Consider the following 15735-nt stretch of genomic DNA (forward strand, 5'->3'; position numbering starts at 1 on the left):
TCTGGATACAAATCAGTCGCTGCGGAGAACAGATGGTTTTTGACAAGTTTTTTTGAATGAGTCCAAAGAAAGGGCAATGCGGATATCTGAGGGGAGGGTGTTTCAAAGGATGGGGGCTGTGACACTGAAGTTATGTTGGGCTTCACCTGTCAGCAAAAAGCTGCAGGTAGGGATTTCAACTTCATGTTGCTGAAATGGGCTGTAGGTAGAGAAAGTTTGCTAACAGAGGCTGGAAGTCGAGGTTTGAGATGTGGCAGCTAGTGCATTATTCTCCAGAGGGAGAACAAAACTCTCATTGACCAGGATGTAGTATTACATTTGTTAGCTTGAGACTAACATGTAATCAGCAGAATGAGCCTTTTGATCTCAGTCATTTTTATTTAGGAAACAATTTATTTGACTTAACAGCAAGCCATCATGCACAGGCATTTTGGTCCTAAACAAACTGAGAACTGCTGACATGTCATGCTAGTCTGATCTGCTGACTGCAGGCCTTGCTCTTTGTTTCTGTTCCTTGGATGTATCCCTCAGCTTCGTTTTTTTGGATGATGGTGTGTAATGAAAAGGAACAAATATGCATGTGCTACTATTAACGTGAGTCAAGGGAGGCCCAGTGTGAAAATCTTTGCACCCCAGACATTGTAGACACATCATTTTTTGCAGATTAAACATTTCAGTCACTAACTGTATATTATCTACTTTTGATTTTTTTTTGGAATCAAAAACAAACCTTTAAAAACCTAGTTCAGTGATGCTTTACATTCTGCTCACTATAGCCTACATTGTACTATCTCCCAAAAAGCACAACACAAAAAAACTAATTTTAATCTGTAATAATACATACATTATCTGCAATAATGGGAGAAGTCAGATCAAACAGTACCCACCTTCAGTGCTTTTGAAATATCAGCAAGGTGTGCTGTCATAGCACGTAAAGCATCCAGCTTTATCAGAGCTCCAGGGAAACCTTTGTCACAATATCTGAACAGATTGAGTAATTTCTCTACTTCACTTTAATTATAGGCCCATGTTTGATGTACAGTAGTATGTTTTTAAGGAATATTTATAGCCAATCAGTCAAACGATGGAAACAAGGTCCATGCTATTCGTACAAAGATTAAGATTTACTTTATTGATCCTGTAAGTCATGCTACACAAACATAGGCTGAAATACACACACGCACAAACAGGATCCTATGGACATGCACTTATGGAGAGATGTCAGAGTGACGGCGCGGCCCACAGTGGGTGCTCCTGAGCTGATGGTGGGGAGGGGGTTATTCTATACAAATGGACCCTTATCTCTTTTTGTCCACCAAGGACTGCTGTTTCAGGAAGTTTGGATTTTTTTTTATCTTCTGTGAGAGGCTCTGAATTCAGCTGGTTTTCTGGAAAATTGTTCACACATTTTCAGCTTAATTAAAAAATATTAGCATTTCTTCTACGTAGCAATAAGAACTTCATTACCCACAGTTCAGTTTGGGTCACTCATGGTGAGAGATGGTGCATTTTTCCTTACACTGTTTTAGTGTGGTCATGGCTACTTGCATCCATTGTATCTGTCATGGAGGTCAATGTGCCTTTTCTTTTGGCCCTTGTTTTTTTTATTATCTGTTCAAATATAAATGTGTTTTATACATTCAGATCCCACCAGTGATTATCTGAAGGTCATATGTCTATTTAGCCCTTAATGCTAACATTAAGCATTCACATTCTGGACTGATGCTAAGCTATCAGCTTTATTATTGAAACATTTCTTAAATAACGTACTACGTCGAAGACATTCACTCTTTTTATTGATCTGTACAAAATGTTGTTTCCAACTGCATATTAAAGTCGTGTCTTATTTCTTTCTTTTTAAATCTTAGGCAAAGCTGAAATGAAATGAAATGTAATGTGGAGTGTATCAGAAGTTTGTGCTTTGAAAGTATGATTGATAAAATGTGTACATTTCTTTCGGTGCGTGTGATTGACTTTGTTCACGGTCAGTTTATCCTCTCACTTCTCGCTCAGAAAATTGTTTTGGTTTGTTGGGTTTAGTTGAAGCATCGGGAGCAATTTGTCTAGCCCAAGAACACATCAGGAGCTGGGAATCAAACCCTCGACTCAACTGAGCCACAGCCGCCCTCATGAACACTACGGTTAAAATCCATGGTGACATCAGCCTCCTTAGGACTCAGTATGTAAATTAAATCCACATGTAGTTTAATCTGTTCAGAACCATTACTTCCATCCATTAGTAATTTGGGATAACAATAAAAAACACTTCAGCATGCACACGTCTTTGTCTGGGTGTATGGTTATATATGTAGCAGTAAAGGGATTTTCACACACGCATATGCATATATGTACACAAGTCACATGTCATAAGTTCATGCCTGTCAACAGGCTATATGACGCACAAACTATCTCTTCAAACAGAGGATCCAGCCATACCCAGAATCCATGCCCCACCAATAAACAAAGAGAGACATTTCTGTTGAAGTACATTTGATATTGGTTCATCATTTCTTTTTATTTACAAACATAATGAGATTGTAATAAATCAGATTGTAAAAATATAAAATGTGTCGAAGAGGTCAAGAAGCCAACAGGCTTATAAAAGAGACATCAACTTTCTTAAGAGACAAAAAATAAAGCGATACAAATTAATAATACACTTTAAAGTGCGCTTTCGGTGCCCTTAAAGACACAGTACATATTTAAAAGTTCAAAAGGTCAAAACATGATATAAACTATCAGCTGGATCAGCTGACGGATGATTTTCTCATTAATTCAGTGGCTTGAAGAGACAGAAAATGTAAAGCTAAAGCACATCCTCCTTATCTAAGTGTGCAATAGTCATTGAACATTTATGACTGCATGTGAACAAAGGAAAAAAAGGAGGGGGGGGGTTATACTTACACCATGTAGCTGAAGGGCAAAAACAGCAGTCTGAGGGAGAAGATAGGCTATGCCCGCACACTTGCTCAAATCATGCCACTAAAAGTTTTTAATCCATCACAATCACAACGTTTCAACCAGAGGTCTTCTTCAGGTTATACTTTTTCTTTAACAAAGGAGGGGGGGGGGGGCACACCCAAAGTTATAGATATCAACACCAATAGGCCGATGAGCACTATGATAGCAACGAAGGAAAGGGAACAGGAAATGTTATATAATGAGGCCTGTGTGTGGTTCTTTATTCAAATGTGCATGATCACGTTCTTCTGCTGAGTTGAAGGTTGTGCATGATGACTGGTGATTTCTGCCAATACTCTGAATCATTTATATTTACATTAAAATCACACAATGAAAGACTGTTACATTTGAAGACACCTGAACACATCTTGAAACATTCATCAGATACTCAAATTACCATCTCCACATTTTTTTCTCATTAGTGGTTGTGGCAATAATTCACAGTGGTTTAGTTTAATCTTAGGTCCTGCTCATGAATGCATCAAAGAGCTCATTCAATGTTAAGGGGCAGTCCATTCTTTTCTCACGATGCACTCTGGTATTAACCTTTTTTAAGGAATGAATTATACTCAGGTCGAACAATAAATGTGAGTTTAGGTGGCTGGGTAAAGTAAAGTGTTTCCCTTAAATTGACATTTTTGAAGCTTAATTTTATAAACTTGTTCACACTTGACTTCTTTATTCAACTGCCAGCACCTTTTTTACATACAAGCCTATGGAAAAAGGAAAAAGGATGACGCCTTTTTCAGTTGAATTATTTCAACTTTTCAGAAAAGCGCTGGGTGACGTCAAGCGCCTTTCTGACAGCTGACCAATCAGGACGAGGGACGTAGTAACCTACGTCCCTAGTTACCGGTGCCCAGGGACGGACTGAGACTACAATACAGCCCTGGACTTTGACTCGGCCGGCCCACAACAATCGGTACGCGGAAAGTCATCAACGCCTGACACGGGTGTCACAATACTTTAATTATGACTCATGACACTAAACCATCGAAATTACAGCAATAGCACTGATGTTGATTATAACATCATCTATTCCATGCAATCTTATGATTACTTTATTAATCAATAATCTTAATTAATTTATGCAGTAATTAACTTACTGCACAAATAATAATGAAAATACACCACTACAAATGTAACTTCTGTATTCAAAGTCTTCAAAGTTTGTAAGTATTATCAGAAAACTGTAACGTTACCAAAACTTTAAAAAGTAAAAGCACAACAGTTTTTTAAATATACAGTATATAGCCTATTTCTTAATATTACTGCATGTGGCATTTTACACCTAAAATGTTTAAAGTGGAGCTGTTTTAACTACTATAATCATTATTTAACTTTATTTTATTTCATTTCATTTTTTGCATTGTACTGAGCAACACAAACTGGGTATAGATAAAAATGTAGCAACATCTTGTAACGCTGCTGGTACAGGAGGTGTAGCTAGTTGGCAATAAGTCCCGGGATAGCTGGTTAGCATCAGTTAGACAGATGACAAAGTTGGGGATTTCCACACGGCACTTTTATTCTGTTTTGCTAAAAGGACCATACAAAGCCAGGTCAGCACGGCACTATGTATCCTGATCACACATGACAGGTAAAAATCGGCTATTATCCTGCACCAACTCGTCACTAGAGTTTTGGAGAGTCCTCTCATGATCGACATACAAGATGACTGACATAGATAGACTTTCTCACCCCCACATTTAAACAAAACAGAGACACCACCTTGTGGCACTATTTGGTACTACTAATATATTCTGACTGTTACAACCTGAATAACATTTGCTAACATCAGCCTGCAAGTAACTCTCTTTCTCCCTCTCTCATGTCATGTTCCATACTTACTTGCGCTGTATCTGTCTGTGGAACTTCCACCAGCTCATCTCTCTGTCCCTCATCATCACATGTGGCCCTACCATGCTGAGGCTGCACAACTGTCTGGCTCACCTCAACACTCTCTTCTTCACTCATGCTGCTAATTTCTTGGATGCTGCTGCTAACGTCAACTTGTGCCTTAGTGCTGCTGCCGGCTGTGCTGCTGAACATTTCAGTGAGCTTGCGACATTTAGCGGCTTCACTTTCTAAATGTCGCATTTTTTTCCCTCGCCTTCTCAGCCCCACCCTTTTCTTTGTGTTTTTTACCGACGTTATCCATATTTTTGTGCTTCACTACTACTACCAAAGATTGTCTTTGCTGCTACTACCACTTCTTTTCAATTAGCTGGTGGGCACCTATGGTGGGCACAGGCGGCTGCCGGCTGCCATCCAACTTAAAGACGCATTGTTGCCACCTACCGGACTGGAGTGTGAAACAGTAGATTAGCAGGAAAAAAAACAAAAAACAAACTGGTGATGACCGCGTGGCGGCCGCCGGCCGTCCTGGAGTACCGGCCGTTCTGTTATTCTCCAGAACACACAGATGGCCAGTCCGACCCTGCCGGTGCCAAAAACTGCAAACTTCCACCAGATATGTGTGCATTGCGTGTCCGCTCCAAGAGGCAACCTCCGGTCTCGAAAAATGAAGCCTATGCGGAAGTACAAAAAACTGCAGTTCCTCGAGGTTCCGCTTGAGGCTGGCTGCAGAAGCGCCGGAAGTGCCATAAGCCCACAGCCAAAAAAGCCTGTTTTTACCACAGGAATCAACATGTTTACAGCCTGGTTCAAAAAACGAGATGTATCTGAGAAGTTGATGGTCCCTTCTCCTCACACTGTGGGGGGGGGGGGGTGAATTTTTTTATAACTCATCGGATTTTATTCTATTAAGGAAAACGACTATGCCCATATAAGGGTTGTGTCAGATTTGATTGACAGCTCTGCGCGCTGCATCTGTCTGTCAGGTCAGCAGGTCAGGAGGCTAACAGCTTGATCCGTCTGATTTCTCCTCTTTTTTACTTCGTTTGGAGAGTTTATTTAGAAATGTTTGTTGTTAAGATGTTGTTGTTGAAAATAATGAGTTTGTGTGATGTTAGAAGCTAAAGGTTCAGCTCGGTGGTTAACCACAGACTGTAAATATGGTTATCTGACGTTTTGATGAATGTTATTCTCCACGTAAATGTGGACATTAAAAAACAAACTTTGTGTAGTAATTATCCGTCAGTAACATAAACTGAACTGAACCTAATCTGCTGTGTAGGTTATAGAGGATGACATTAAAGTTACATGGTTGATGTAGTGTCTTAAGATTTGAGCAAACTGTTAACAAATTAAAAAAAAATGCACTTTGTAAGAGCATCTGTAACCATTAAGAACTATATTAATAACCATATTCATTTTCACTGAACGCATACACAGAATATAGCAGTAGAAATATAAAATATAAATAACATATGAAATATGTATGAAAATAAGATTTAAAGCACACAGATATAAAGTATAATAAATAGTTTGAAGAATACAGCCATGTACTGAGCTCATGTTAATAATAAATGAGTTACTGTATGTTCTGTACTAAAGCACAGAGAGTTGGGACCTGTTAATGATTTAAATAATTCAGGTTTTATTTGTTTCATGTTAAGATGAAGTATTATCCACAATAAACTGCTTAATTTTTCCTCACAAAATCTGAGACAATTTGATGTGGAATATCATTGTGTGAGTGAGAGAGAGAGCTGAAAATAGCATGATTACAATAATGTTTATCTTCTTAACTTTGAATAGATGTTGATTACCTGAATACTGTACCTTTGTTGTCTGGGTAGTACACTGTTGAATTTATAAATGTACTCTTACACACAGATGAATACAGAAAAATAGATGAGAACAAACAAAATGATTTAATGAATAACTGATATTTTCTCTCTTTCTTTGTCACCCTGAAGACCTCTCACTAAAAGTCCATGTTCTCCTGGATCCATGTCACATGCTCGAGCTTCTTCTGAATGACTTTTCAACAGTTGAAGTTCTGCTGAGAGAAGATGGCCAGCAGATAAGACAGCAGTACATGAAGGAGCTCCACAGGCTTCAGGAGAAGGAGGAGGGTTTGCACCTTAGAAGACTGTATTCATGCTGTTCAAATAAAACTAGATCTCCTCCAAACAACTTGCAATCAAACTATTTTCTTCCCATTTTAAAACCCTTTGTCCAGTTTAGATGGGAGAAGTTGATATTATGTGATATTGATCAGGGAAGACTACATTTCTAAATCATTTTTATCTGTGTTTTTATTCACAAGTTATTGATCTTATTTACTCTCCATGTATCTTGATTTAAGAATGGGGCTGTGTTTAAGGTCATCATTTTGCAATGACTCTGTTCCATCCCACTTTCAGAAATGAACTGCATTAGTATTTATCAAAAGAATAAAAGGTTATGTAAAAGTAGACTTCCTTCCCTTAGCTATTGAGTTGAGCATTAATGCACATTTTAGTCTTTCAAATCTGAAATGTATACTCATAAGTAGACATAAAGGAGTGCATTTATATAGAAATATTTATTTAATCTGAAAAACAACATTAAAAAAAGTCTGTTTTTACAGCAGAGATGAACATGTTTACAGCTTGGTACAAAACAAACAAATAGGTGTGATTAGCTCATGTCTCGATGGACACTGTACGGGGGGTGAATGTTTTGATGACTCATCATTTTTGATTTGATGAAGGATAAGAGTTATTCACAATAAGGCGTGTAGCTGACCAGCTTGACAGGCGGGTGCGGTGTAACGGTTTGTCAAGAGGTTTAAAACACGTCTCAGCTCTCAGCCTGTGGGTGTCATCACTCAGGCCATCCGGGGGAGACCTCCCTCACAGCGAGCTGTTGAAGAGAAGCAACCGAAGTCCACCCCAGAAGAACCAACAAATACAGATGTTGTTGAGGCTCAGGTTTCTTCCTCTGTCTCTGCAGCTCTCTGGGCACCTCGACGGACCAGTCACCAATAATCCACACTGTGTCTATAGGAGAAATACAAAGGTGTTCAATTAATGCCTCAGACAAGACCAAATGTACAGTTAACTACATGTGACAGCTCAGGCTGTTTTTTTGTTATGAGCCACATCTGCAGGAATAATATTGAACAAGGTAGCTGCAACTCATAATAATAGATGCCAGTCTTAAACACTATTTTTTCTAATACTTAAAGTTTTTGGTGTGAAGCTGACACTGTCCACAGACTCCATGACTTCACGGGGTTCAATAGAAAACAAATGTCTCATAATAAATACTAAATCATTATTTTTCAATTGTCATGTTCACCGTCATCGCTGTTGACATCAGTAAATATAAAACACAGACATTCCTCTTTTTGTCAGAACAGTAACATGAACTGTATGCTTTGTAATATTGATTTCTTCTGGATGTCTCATTTATTTACAGTTTATGGATCAAACTTTGTTAATGTATTTCTCTGCTAACACTGACAAAGTCTAACTGCTCTGACAAATAACTAATAACCATAGTTGTATATTTAAAAAAGTGTAGTTTTAAGACTTTAATTAAATATTTGTGTTGAATATAATTAGTTTTAACTGTGTTGTAGAAAAGTTAAATGTTAACTTACTGTTTATAGAGTTTTCTCAGGATGAGCAGGAATAGGGGATGATAACAGCCTAGCTGTTAGCTATGCTGTGAAGTGGACCGCTAACGTCGAGCTGAATGGGCGGAGTTAAGTCCCGCCGGTCCCGCCTTACTGCTGTCGTTAGGTCGATCCGAAGTTAGGTTGAGACTGCAAATCCAATATGGATGCGGCCGTCGATTGGACTCATTTTCTGCCTATGTAACAGACGGGTCAGGGTTCGTCCAGTAATATTTACAGTCTATGGTCCGCTCCGGTCTGTTACGGGTCCGTGCATCCTCATCAGTCAACACCCACCGGCTGCGTTCTCAGTCTGCAGCACGGAGAGCACAGCCGGACAGCTGGAGTACGGAGACAGAGGAGTTTCCGTGGTAATGTTACAGATTCACTCGCGACAGAACGAGATAATACGATGTTCGTGGTATAAAACTCAATAAAAACCTTATAAACACATAAACAAACACACAAACGGTGGTTTTTCTGAACCGTCAAAACGGAGGGTGTTATTCTGAAAATAAACCGGATGTTTTAATGTTGTATCGGTGTCTGACTTCCCGTCCCGCTTGTTCTTTTTTGTGCTAAATTGATGCGTCGTGTTCCGGCGCGGTTGCACCGCAACCTGTTGTTAAGGTTACAGAACACTCGCGCATAAGCACTCAAAAGGTGCTGAAAGCAGCACGGCCTAATCTACATTCTTCTTTTGCATAAAAAACTAAACTTTTTTTGGTTTACAGGGACTTTAACGATTTTTGCAGATATTCCACTTTACTACTACTTCGGCAGTAGTATAAATATGATATTTTTAAAAGACAAATGTATATTTATGTATGAAAAGTTGAAACGGGAAGAATTCCCCAAAAACAAAACGCGATTTCCACAAAAATCGCTAAATTGTGTGAAATAAACCAGCACTATCACTTTTTACAATATATATAGTCTAGATTATTTTACAAAAACCCATTTGGGGTGTGTCTACATTCAGTGACTGTTAGGAATACGTTAAAAAACAACCTGACACAAACCTATAGCACCAGTTAGCTCAAAGAAAATCAACATAACAGTAACACTAACACCCAAAAACCTTACCTCAGTAACAAGCAATTCAAATATCTTCTGTCCTCTCCTTTTGTACTGCACCCAACTAAACTGCTGATTTTTCTGTTGTTTACATTAGAGTTTCATGCATTATTTCAACATGTGATCCAGAAATTGGTTGCCATGTTACTTCAGATTACATAAAATGCATGTCTTCCTCTGGTGGGTCATCTTTTTCTAAAGATAAATGTAATGAGGAATACTATGGTGACAAATAGTAAGAGGATTTGTAAATCAGGCATTTTTCCAGTTTCCATCAGAGTCCTGCCAGCTGAGTATGATACTGAAGTTGCCTCATTCAGCAGGTGGCTTCTATTTCCAAGTCATGATTTTGACCACAGGCCATGGTCATAAAAACTACCACTCTCACTCTATTTATCTTTGTATCTGCATCTTTTTTTATTTTTGTGACATTTCTCAAGGATACAGAGTAGGGCTGGGTGATATGGACCAAAACTCATATCTTGATATTGTTTAGCTGAATGGCGATACTCGATATATATCGATATGTATTTTATTAACAGTGAAAACACATGGAAAAATAAACTACCTGTTTGTGAATTTAAAAAGTAATATTATAAAATAAAAATGTTCCTTAAATACAATAAAAGAGAGAGAGAGAGGAGGAGGAGCAGGGTTAAGAGGGACAGACAGTCAGTCATCATCAGTGAGATGAGAAATAGGTGAACTGGCACCTCCGTAACATTATTTTAATGCAACATGAACTATATCCATATTAACGATATTGTTTTACCCTATATCTTGTTTGAAAATATATCCATATATCTTAAAAACTCAATATATTTCCCAGCCCTAGGTCAAGGTTTAGGTATTTTATTGGTTTTAATTAGAAATTTGTCATGCATATTATGCAGGCTATATTATGTTTGGAAAACAATGAATTCAAGTCTTTTATGTATCAGCTTGTATTTTCTTAGTGCTTTACATTTCCCCAGAAGAAAGATTCTAACATTTTCTGTTACATGTCTTATGAAACATTTCTTATTGGTATGATAAAGCTTAAGAAAGTGAAATACAAAAGTTCATAACTTTCATAATGCTCACCCCCTCTCTCCATCCAAGCCAAAAACCCAGGTGAACAGGTGAGTGCGGCCCATATAATCACTGCCATCACCACGAGATTTCCGGTTAACACACCCACCACCAGTAATAAGCAGACCGTAAACAATAAACAAATCAGTAAACAACTTATGACACCAAATACACAATCAACTTACATTTATGGCTCCTACAGCGAACACATGACTTTTGCCAGAAAAACAGTTAAATATTCAAATGATTTTAATACATTGTGTGCTCCACATAAAGCTTCAGACACATGCCTTATGATGAAGTCCTTTAAATATGTATTTTTTATTGAATTACTCAGTAAGCTAAACAAAAAAAACACATTTTGCCATTTACTTAAATCTACATTTAAAGGCAATTAAGCCAAGGGTATGTTAACATTAGTTTTATGGCATTTCTATTCAATTAATTATAAAAGTTGTAAACTATTGAACAATGATGCTGGTGACAGTGACACCATATTTTCAAGTTTGGTTTAAAAAAAAGTAAGAAATCTAACTGCACATCAGTTTTTATAGCAAAAGGTCCGTGTAAAGTAAATAAATGATTCAACATGTACTGCAGTTTAAGTAGTTAAAAAGGTGACATTACAAATTAGACTAGGCTACATGTCATGTCAACAACCTAACTAAACTTTGGACTCTATGTCTTATGTGTTTTTCTTTTTTAAGATAATAAACTATTTATTTTTGGAAGTAGAAAATAAAGAATTATTTTAAATGAATCATTTAAAGATTATTTTTACCTTTGTAATGAACAGATAAACGTACCCGGGTCAGGTTAGGTCCCATCTTTGTTTGCTTCCTGTCAAGTTTCAAATCAGTCATTTATGTTGTTATTAATTGTAAGACATTAAGAAACGCTCGAGACAGTATGAAACAGCATAAAACAAATCATTTACAATTAATTTAAAGGAGGGAAATTGGTGTTTAAATCTGATTATTACCAAAACCAAAACTTTGAATTGAAAATTAATTTACTCAATTAGTCACTTCTTTGGATCAACAACTTATTCTGCATTTAATTGAATAATAGGCCTATCCTTTTAAAACAGCAACACAACATGGCCTACAATAGGATAACAAAGCATAAACAATTCTGAAAGGATGCATAATGTAAATTTCAGATTTACAAATATTGTGGTTTAAGTGATGCAAACTCTATATAAGAAGCAAATAAATTACATTTATTGCACTGACTCTGGTGATTGATGCAACTTCATTCTGGCATTTCAGGGCTACAATTCATAAACGGTAAAAATATCAAACTTCAGTGCAAATGTTAACAAGGGACCCATTGACTTAAATAATTGCACTCACATTCCCACACTATATTATACACTATATTTTAGAAGTGTTTTGCTATCACTTGAGAAAATGCAAATATTCTGCTCTGTATTTAAGGTTTAAACATGATAACATTTGTATTGTTTCATAAAACAAGATATTTTTTCATTTTATCAAGTTAATGCAATACCCTTCAATTAAATACGACCCAATCTTTTTCAAAACATTTTCTTTAAAAAATATTCAGTTTATGAGTCCACAAGGTGGAGCTATAACATTGGAAATGATGGTTGGACAATTAAGAAGAAGATTTTGGATAGTGTTAAGGTTGTGCATCAGACTGGAAACACATTAGAGAGTCATATATAATTGTGTGAGGTTTCTCTTTAAGAAACTTAAAGATTATTCTTGTTTTGTTTTTTGTTTTTTTGCCAACTAAAATACAATCAGGATTTTAAAATCAGAATCAGAATCAGAATCGGGGTTTATTGCACAGTCCATTTACACATACAAGGAATTTGACTTGGTGTATTGGTGCTAAACAATTAACAAGGAAATAAACCAGAACTAGCAACAACTTAAATAATACAGTAGAAGAAGCTATTACATTATATAAATTATAATTTAAAATATAAAAAACAAAAAACACAAAATGTACAAAAGGTGTAAAGTAGGAGCTGTGCAGTGGACTATAAGAAAAAATCTTAGTGTGTGTAACTACTCACAGAGTGCATGTAAGGAAGATGCATTAAATGTGTAACGGTAATATTTTCTCCAGTGTGATTCTGATTTGGTTACAACAGAGTAGTGCAGTGATCTGCATTAAAAGTATTTCACAGGAACTCACAACATTACAAAGATCCTGCCGAAACAATATAGTGTCAGAAGGTTAACTTAGTTTATTTATATTTAAATCTGAATAATAAAATTAAAATAAAACATAAAATTAAAATGATGGTTATGCTTTGTTTTGGTAATTGGTCAACAGTAAAGTCAAGGATGTACAGAAAATGTGCAACAACATTCTGCATGCTGGTTTTGTTATTCACACTTTGTGGCAGAGTAGCTCATTCACATTTTCCTCTAATAATCAGCTGTTCTCATCATAAGGTCACACGCGGGGTCCATGAAGAATGTATTTTCACTGCAGGATGTATATTTCTCCTTTGAGTGTTTTGAATTGAGTCAAGTCGAGAATAGGAAACATCTCCCTACATTCAGCATATGGTCATTTTAACACCTTCACAAAAGCACATATGCATCACCTGCATAACACAGGCCTTTCTCATTTCAATGTCTCATTAAGCAGCTTGACTTGTGTAGCCCTGCTCTACCATCAGCTTTTGGAGGACTGTGTTAAGATCCCAGGATACTAAAATACTGTTTGCAAATAGATCATATTAATTCAGTTGATAATGAGGGGCTCAAGCTGTATAACCTCAGAGTTAAGTCTAAAGTATCTGAATAAGTTTATCTGTTCCTCTTTTTGTTTTATTAATCAAATTAACCCATTGTTGTCCACTTAGTATGAGTCTGTGTGAATGTGAATTGTGCAATAGATCAATAGTCAGTCTCTACATTGTAAGGTGCAACGTTCAAAAATGTGAAAATTATTGATTCCCATTAACTTGTGTGGAGAATGCACCAAGGGAACCTACAAGGTGGTCTTTCTAAAGACCCAGACCAAGATTGTGATATATTTCTTTTGTATGTAACTCATTCCACTCTACTCTCTACTAAGAACCTTTCCAAAAAGTTTAGAATGTTAAAATTATTATTATTATTATTATTAATAAAGTATTATGTGATTAATTTCCATTCAAATAACTTAATTTATTTGTCTAAAAGCTTCGGTGCATTTGCATATACGACAGAACCATTCAAGAGTCAACTTGTAAAATATAATGAGGACATATTAGCCTCAATAATCCATGAATAATGTTAAGACAATGTTCAAATAAATGTCGTTTAAAAAAAAATTAAAATCAGCCATTCATTCGTCTGAATGCTGTTATATTAAACTGATTCAATTAAACATTTGTAGAATGCTGTCAGGACTGATGAACTCGAAGTTCAGTTTTCAGAGTTTTCTGAAGAGGAAGCGGTGTTGCTGACTCTTGGTTTCACTGTTGCTTGGAGGTATCTGGAGTCAACCCTCTATAAACGTAGGCTTTTTGTTGACTGACACAGTTGGGATGCTGGAAAGTTTTTTTTGAGGAAGTCAGCAACCACTTCCTTAGTTTTTTAGTGTTGAGGTCAAGACAATTTTGCCTACAGAACTCCGCAAAGAAAAAATCAGCCTGTACTGTCCCACTGACTTGCTTGTGCCCATGATCACAGTGTCATCAGAGTATGGATGTTATACCTGGGCTGCTGCTCCTTCAGGTATTTGTGTATATAATGTGTACTGGTGAGATTACAGAACCCTGTAGGGCTCCTGTGGAGACTGTCTTTAATGAACTGTGACAGTTGACTCAGACCCTTTGGTGTCTGCCTGAGAGGACTCATAGGATCTTAAGAAGTCAACATACAGCAGTCTATTAAGTGACTTCAGCTTTTCAAGCTGTGTATAGTCTTTGTGCAGGACACTGTAGGACAGCATCATCTACACCCTGTGCTGTTAGCAAAGAGGGTCTGCATGCATACTGACCTCCTGTTGAAGCTTTTCCAATCCTTTCATAACCTTAACCTATGATGTTAAAGCCACAGGTTGGTAGCCTTTGTTACAGGTGGGATTGCTCTTTTAGGATACCAGGCAGATATATTTAAAGCTTTCAAGAGTGATGTGATTTAGTGTTCTGCCAGGGAGCGGGTGAAGAGATGGCAGAAACACCAGCCAGCTGGCTGCAGCAGGCTTTCAGCAAGCAGCCACATGATCAGGTGTTTTGTTCAGTCTTCTCTTTAGCATGTTTTCTGCCTGCACCTGGTGAAGCTCTAGGTTTGCTTGGGAATGTGTAATTGGAGTAAGTGCAGCAATGAGCTCCTCTCACTCCTGTGAGTAGTCAGACACATCTGCTGTAGAAACGGTTCACACTCTCTGCCATGTTGACACAGTCTTTTGACTCCACTAAAGAGGTTGCTGGATTGTTATTGGGAATGCCTGACAGTGTTTTAACGCCTTGCCAGGCATCCCTGACTTTACCTTCCCAAAGGAGCATCTGAACTCTCTCCTCATATTTTCTCTTGGCTGCTTTTATATGTTTGTTCAGTTTATTTTGAATGATCCTCGACTCAGTTCTGTTTCTCCGAGTTAAATGCTATTTTCTTTTCATTCAGTGTTCAGTGTTCACTTTTGTGATCCAGGGCTCATTGTTAGAGAATACCATTACAGTTTAATGGATCTATCACCTCCTTCCAAAAGGTGATATAGTGAGAAAATGGGAAATGGAATTGAGCTTGTATAGCGCTTTTCTAGTTTTCTGACAAATCGAAGCTCTTTTACACCACATGACACAGCTACTGACTGCAGAGGCCGCTAAGTAAAGTGGCCATCAGTATTGGCTAATCCCATTCATACACATCTATACCCCACCGAGCAGCGGGAGCAACTTGAGGTTAAGCGTTTGGCCAAGGACACATCGTACATGTGTCTGCAGGAGCTGGGAATCGAACCCCTGGTGGAAAGACAAATAACCCTACCAACTGCGCCATAGCAGCCCAACCTCAGTGGCTTCCTCAAGGCTGCTCCCATAGGTTAACCATAGGGGTCAACGCCACCAGTTTTGTGCAATTGTTTTGTCTCAACCACATTCATACCACTTGTTCACCATGTATTTGTAAGCAGTAATGGTG

This window comes from Labrus bergylta, chromosome 10 (genome assembly GCF_963930695.1).
Source record: "Labrus bergylta chromosome 10, fLabBer1.1, whole genome shotgun sequence".
NCBI classification, from domain to species: Eukaryota; Metazoa; Chordata; class Actinopteri; order Labriformes; family Labridae; genus Labrus; species Labrus bergylta.